Source organism: Chenopodium quinoa, unplaced genomic scaffold, assembly GCF_001683475.1.
Source record: "Chenopodium quinoa cultivar QQ74 unplaced genomic scaffold, ASM168347v1, whole genome shotgun sequence".
Taxonomy (NCBI): Eukaryota; Viridiplantae; Streptophyta; class Magnoliopsida; order Caryophyllales; family Amaranthaceae; genus Chenopodium; species Chenopodium quinoa.
The window spans coordinates 2,880,782-2,888,172 of NW_018745650.1; positions in this window are offsets into that span (position 1 = coordinate 2,880,782).

Below are 7,391 nucleotides of genomic sequence, written 5' to 3' on the forward strand. Positions count from 1 at the left end.
AAAGTTGGTAGAAAAAAATAATTTGGTGTTTTTGTTTTTTTTGTGATAAAAATCAAAATTCCTTTTTTTTAAGGTGGCTTTTCACAAAAATTGGAATTTAAAAGGTTGATTTTGACCAAATTTCTTTTATAGTTACAAACAATTTTTACAAAGAAGGAAATCCATTAACTATTACTAAAACAAAATATGTTGAAGTCATCAATTCCATGGAGTGTCTTATATGCCTGACTTTCATTAAAAAAAATTTCTCCAAATTTATATTGATGTCATTAATTTATTATTTTTTTTTTTTTTTTTTTTTGCCATTTCCTTTTACTTGCTAGAAAACTAGCTAGGACCAAGTAGGTTTGAAACTAAAAATACGAAATTTGACATTGGCATCAATATTGTTGTATACTCCGTATTACTTTTGGATGTTTCAAATACAACAATATTTAATAGATATAGATATTGATAGCTAATTATCTACCTTTCTTTCGCTTCAATTTTAAACATATAATCTCAATAGATAATGCAACATTAAATGTATTTTGTCTAACCATCATTTTAATATATTTTACATAATATAGGAAATATTATGATGCTTATTCAATTATTATCATTTAACAAAAGGATTATGTACATGTTTATTTTAATATTTATATAACAATTTTATTTATATGAAAGCTTGCCAAGTAATTTTAAAAAGTTATCAACAACAAAAATATAAAAGAAATATGGAAAAATTACTTATTGACACGTGGGTACTAATCTAGTATATTTAATACTTCGTATAAAAGATATTATCTTACTAGGAATATTATCAAGAAAAAATTACAAAACATAATACAACCTTTAACCGGTTCTTTTTTAACAATACAACCTTTTGATTATTCCCTAATATTACTAACTTTGAACCCATCTATTTTTAACGGGCATTTTTACCTGAACCGGAAGAGTACAAGTCAACATTTATGTGACTGTACATTGTTATTAATTTCCCTCCTAAACTTGCTTATGTGGCACTGACCCTGCCAACTACCCCAATTACTCCTTCATTTCCCCTGTATTACTCACCATTGCAGGAGAGCATTTTAAAAAAAAAAAAATCAAAATTCGACCTTCGTCATTGATGATATACAACCACCAACCTAGTGAAACTGACGTTGCATCCAAGGGGAGAAGCTTATAGCAATTAAGACCTTGACAATTGACGTTTCAGCCATGGCACGATCTTCTTTACCCTTTTAAAGTTAAATTTATGAATTTTGCTGATTTAGGGTTATTAATGCGGCAAAAAATGTGGGGATGAGATCCATACTCCACCTGGAAGTGGAGATGAGACTGAAGTGGGAATTAAGCAGAGGAGGGGTATGCTTGTAAGTTTGGATGTTGATTTTACTAGGTTTACTTGGAAAGTTAGTCAAAGATTTGCAAATGGACATGAATTCAAGCAAGCTGTTGCTAGGTATACTATTATGCAGGGAAGAAACTTGAGCTTTACTCACAGCAATAAGAACAAGCAACAATTTGGTGTTAAGTGTGTGAGTGGTTGTCCATTTTACTTGTACTGTGCATGGCACTCAAGGAGTGGAAGGTTTTTATTGAAAAGGGTGATTGATAAGCATACCTGTCACATGAATATGAAGAAGAACGGGCAGCTTAAGGCTTCATGGGCTGCTACTCAATTACTTGAAGTGTTTAAGGCTAAGCCACACTGCTAGCTAAGGAAATTATTGAGTCAATTAGGAGGGCTTACAGAGTTGTGGTTAGCAGAGATTTTGCATACAGAGTGAAGTACAAGGCTCACAAAATGCTTCATGGGTCTATGAAAGACCACTACATGAAAGTGGAGAGGTATGTTCAGGCATTGAAGGTGAAGAGTCCTGGGACTGTTGTGGAGTTGGTGACTAGTGGTTCTGCAGAGGAAGGAACTCCAACATTTCAGAGACTTTTTTGCTGCTTTAAGGGACTTAAAGAGGGGTGGAAGGTTGGATGCAGGAGAGTTATTTGTGTAGATGCTGCCTTTTTGAAAACTTTCCTTGGTGGGCAGATATTAAGTGCAGTTAGGAGGGATGGTAATGAGCAGATGTTTCCAATTGCTTGGGCAGCTGTTGAGGGTGAAAATAACCTATCTTAGGTGTGGTTTTTCACTCACTTACAAAGTTTCTTGAATTTGGGAGATGGGACTGGCATTGCAATTATATCTGATGAACATTAGGAAATAAATCATCTCCTATTCTCTTTGATTGTGTATTTAATTGATTGATTATGTTTTACATAACATGTGAATGTACTTGGTGACTTTGTTGCTTTCCTGTTTTTGGTTCTGAACTGTTGTTGTTGCTGTCATGTTTTGATTTGGTTATCTTTGTTGTTGTTGTTATTTTATGTGAAAGCTATACTACATGCTATTGCAACTGTGTTACCTAGGGCTGAGCATAGACATTGTGCTAGGAACATTTTTGCTTTGTGGCATAAAACTTATAGGGGGGATAAACTGAAACTTCTGTTTTGGAAGATAGTTAAGTCTTATAATATGGCTGACTATGAGGATGGTTTAGCATAATTGAATGAGTTGAAAACAGATGTTGCATTATCATTTAAGTCTTACAACCCAAAGGTGTTTTGTAGAGCCTCCCTTAACCCTACCATCCACACTGATGCCATTACAAATAATATGGATGAGACCTTTAACGGGTACATTGTCAATGCAAGGACAAAACACCTTATATACATGATGGAGGATAGTAGGATTGCTCTAATTCAAAGGTAGTGAACAAAAAAAAAGGAGATGTAGAAAAACACTTCAGTCCTTTGTCCTAGGATTCAGGCATTATTAGAAAAAAGAGAAGGTCAAAGCTATTGACTATGATGTGCTACCTTCCTTAGAGACATTGTTCAATGTCTGATACATCCTTGACCAACTTATAATTGACTTAGATATTAAGTCTTGTACATGTAGGAAGTGGAACATGACAGGTATACCCTGTTGCCATGTTGTAGCCTACATTTTCTTCCTTAACAAGGAAGCTGAGTTGTATGTTGATGACTGTTTCAAGAAGGATGTGTACTTGAGTTCTTATGCTGGGTCCATACCTCCTTTGGAAGGAGAAAGACACTGGCCTAGACTTCCATGCAATCTAAACCCTCCTCCCATTAAAATTGGTCCTGATAGACCAAGAAAAATTAGGATTAAGGACCCTTATAAGCAACCTAAGAAGCTAGGGACACTATCTAGAAGTGGCATGGAAATGACCTACAGCCTATGCAAAACTAAGGGCCACAATAAGAGAAGGTATCTTGACAAGGGTAATATAATTGTCACTGAGCCACCACCAAAGAGAGGAAGAGGTAGACCTAGGAAGGAAGCTTAGGAAGTCCAGCAGCTTCATCAGCACCCTCCACATCTGCATTAGTAGCCCAAACTTAGCATCATTCATCAACAGCTCAGCCAACTTAGCTAGGAAGAGGTGGAAGGGTCTTATTGGGAGGAAGAGATGCTAGAGGTGGGAGTAGTCAAAGGGGTAAAGGACCAGGAAGACGTAGGGGAAGGGGGAGGACTTCTGCACCAGCTGGGGTAAGGGTCCTTTTTGGTGCAGATGGCATACCATTGTCACAGGTATGGTAATTTCAACCCATATTCTCTGTTTTGTATTTAATTTTCCTAAGTGTTAACTATATTAATGTATTATTATCCTAGGTGTTTTGGGGTTTTTTTGGAGTCCCTCGGGAGAGTTACAATTCTAGGAATGCGCGCCGACCGTCTGTACCTGCAAAACCACGAAACTCCGGTTGGGTGGAGTTCCGCCTCCGACGATCAAGTTAGAATGTATCCGGTGAAAGGAATGGTGTCCTTCCAACAAGTGTATTATTCTGATAGAGGGTTCAGAATTATTGCAGAGCTAATTTTCCAATAAGGTCAAGTGATCGGAATCCCTAGGTGGAGGCCGCTTCCAATCAGTAATATTAAGGTACAATTAATATTACAGCTTAATCTTAACTGAACCCTTCGAGTCGAACCCAATCGAACAACCGATCCGAGACGACGAATCAATCCGGAGGATTCGATGAGTCGTCGGAGTTTTACGAACACAGACGTCGGATATAGAGCCTAGGGCGTCGAAACCGAGCGTCGCAAAATCACAAGCAACAAGTACGAGCATAGCCGTAGCATCAACATTGGCCTAGCCATGTCAGTGCTAGGCTAGGCTAGTTCATCGCAAGCTTAGCATGCTAGGCGTGCTAGGTGCTTGCGCATATGCTAGCAAGCCATGCGCCCTAGCATCACAGCCCTTCGCACCATCACAGCCCTTCGCACAGCACAACACCATCGCAAGTGCTAGGCACTAGCGTGTGTGCGTGCGTGTGTGCCTTCGCACAGCACCATCACAAGTGCTAGGCACTAGCGTATGTGCGTGCGTGTGTTCCGTCGCACAAGCACAACACCATCGCAAGTGCTAGGCACTAGCGTGTGTGCGTGCGTGTGTGCCTTCGCACAGCTCATCGCACCATCGCAGCACATAGCACAGCACTAGGCAGCGTAGCCATGTGCGTGTGCATCGCTAGCACAGCACGCACCAAGCAATAGCATGCTTGTACGTGTGGCTGGCGAGGCAATCAATGCCCAGCATGCGTGGCTCGCTAGCAGCACGCATGCTGGCTATGCGATGTATGTGCGAGAGGCTAGGCAGCAGCACTACGCACCAGCCAACAAGGCTGTGCACATGCGTGTGCGAGAGGCTAAGCAGCAGCACTGCGCATCAACCAGCGAGGCTGTGCGTGTGTGTGTGCGTCGGCCAGGCAGCAGCACCACACTAGTAGCGCCCAGCAACCCAGCAGCACGCAGCACGCACATGCTGGGCGTGCTGGGGCCAGTGCGTGCTAGTAGTGCATGCTGGCACCTTGAGCTGGCTGGTGTGCTGGCGTGCTAGCTGGCTGCCAGCCCAACTGCCTTTGTGAGTGGCAGTTTAGGAGAGGTGGGGACCAAGGCCTCAAGGCTTCCCTTGGGGAGTAAGGCAATGGTCCCCCCATGGGATATGGTCCTCACCTAACCCATTCTCTCCTCTTGCCACTTGTTGCCTTGTGATTGCATTTGCTTTATAATTTATTTTAGAATTAAATAAATTAGTGCATTTGCACATGATCCCACATTGATCATGAAATGGGATTCAAGTCCCCATTCTCTATAAATACCCCTTGGTTGGGATTTTGAGAATACACAACTTGAGTAGAACTCAAAGGTATCTCCATTGTTGAGAAAGCCTTAAGATCGTAAAACTCCCTTTTTATTTGATCAGGTCCCGACTAACCTCTAGGACTTGGATCACTCAGGTCGGGGTTCGTGTGTACGAGTCGTCGGAGACCTTGCGATTGTGGGGTTCAAGTAAGAGCTCTTTTGGTGAGCGAAGCACGCGTCTAGGGTATAATTCTTTATCCTTTTTGCTCTTAATTATGTATTAATTATGTTTTGCATGCTTTAATTGCTTTAGTTATCGGGGCGGGTCTTGGTGGGTTTCCTTCCGCGTAGAGTGGGTCTCTACGAAACCCTACATCCGGATGTATAAAAGTGCGGAAAGTAAATGGGTTTTCTCTCTGATTCAGAGAGAATTCTGCAATTAAGATTGCTCGGTTTTTTGTGTTTATATTTATGAGTGTTTCTGAATGTCCCATAAATGAGGAGTTTTCCTCTATTTATAGTAGAAGAAGATCTGCTCCCCTATAGGGTTACAGTGTCACGTGTCAGCATCCGATTGGATCCCGTTCGGCCTTTCAAGGGCTGCCATGTGTTAGCTTGCTATTGGACCACGTGGAATAGGGGTTTTTTTTACCCCAAACATTTGCCCCTCACAGGTGTGACGTGGCTTGCCATGTGGCACCTGTGACACGTGTCACACTCTGGGAAGGTGACGATTCGTCTCCTTCCCTCCATTTTTTTAATTCGAATTTCGAATTTGAATTGGAGGGGGAGATGACGATTCGCCTTCTGCCCCCCCTCCTATAAATAGGAGGCTTCCTCCTCTCGTTCCATACTTTGCAAATTTTTCACAAAAAACTTCCTTGAGAGAAAAAAGCTCTGACACCGGCTGCTCTTGCGTTCAACCAGCTCTTTTGATTTAGACACATCCGGATACCGTTTGAGTGCTTTTTTTATCAACTCTCTAAGGTACCGTCTAACTTAGTCAATTTTCTCCTTGATTTCAATAGACCCACAACTGGTCATATACCGTCTAGGGTATCTTTAAACAATTGTCTTCAAAAATTGCGTTCCATAGGCCCACATCCGGTCTTATACCGTCTGGGGTATCTTAGAGTAATTTTCTTCATAAATTGCTTACAATAGACCCACAGCCGGTCTTATGCCGTCTAGGGTATCTTCGAGCAATTTTCTTCATAACTTGCTTTCAATAGACCCTAAGCCGGTCCTATACCGCCTGGGGCATCTTTGAGCCATTTTCTTTTAAAAACGTCTGATCATTTGTTTTGTTTTTCAGCTTTCAAAACGTACACAGCCGTACTCTTCCGCCTGTAGTATCTTCAAGCCACATTTTGGGAAAACGGTTAAGTCTTCTACAAATTTCAGTTGCTCTTCAAAGAGGTACCGTCTGGGGTATCTTCAAGAAACAACTCAAAGATCCGTCTGCTAGCAAGTTTTTCACAACTTCAAGGTACCGTCTCCGCCCCTTGCAACTTTTTTTTTTTCCCGGCTGTATAGGTTGTTAGAGAATAATGGACTCACTCAACACACACACGGCACAGCCTAGGGAAGTTGTCAACCGTTCACCGGATACGGCTGAGTCTAGGACTGGGGATGTCGTTTGGGGTGCTTGGATCACCCTTACTCTTCTACGAATCTGACCGTCTCTGTTCATGTGCTGGACAGAATGGCTCGGATAAGGAAAACGACTGTTGACCCCGAGTACCAGTCAAATGATTCAGCCGGAACTTCGGTTGATGATGCTCCGGTTGATAATGCTCCATATGACCAACCGGGCGTACTTAGCACGCTCGGAGATGAGATTCTTGAGGAATTCGGGAGCTTAGACGGTGAGGAAACCGTCCAGTAATCTGACTCAATTGAGTCTACAATGGAGCCGGATGCCCCTCAAGAGGATGAGGAGGCATACAACTGGCCTTCAATAAATAGCCCAGGACGTTATGACTTTAAATGCGACCCTCCCGTCATTTTTGAAGAAGCGCCCGGTAGGGGCCAGATGGGAGACAGTTGTGCCGCCGGTAGATGCAGTCGTTCTCTGGGATGACGATGTGGAACACGCCGATAATTACTTCGGTTGTTATGAGGCGGCATTCAAAGCCGGCCTCCGGTTCCCCCTTCACAACACAATCAAGGCCATTCTGAGAGGTTACGACCTTGGCGTCTGGCAACTCACACCCAACTCTTGGGTGAACAT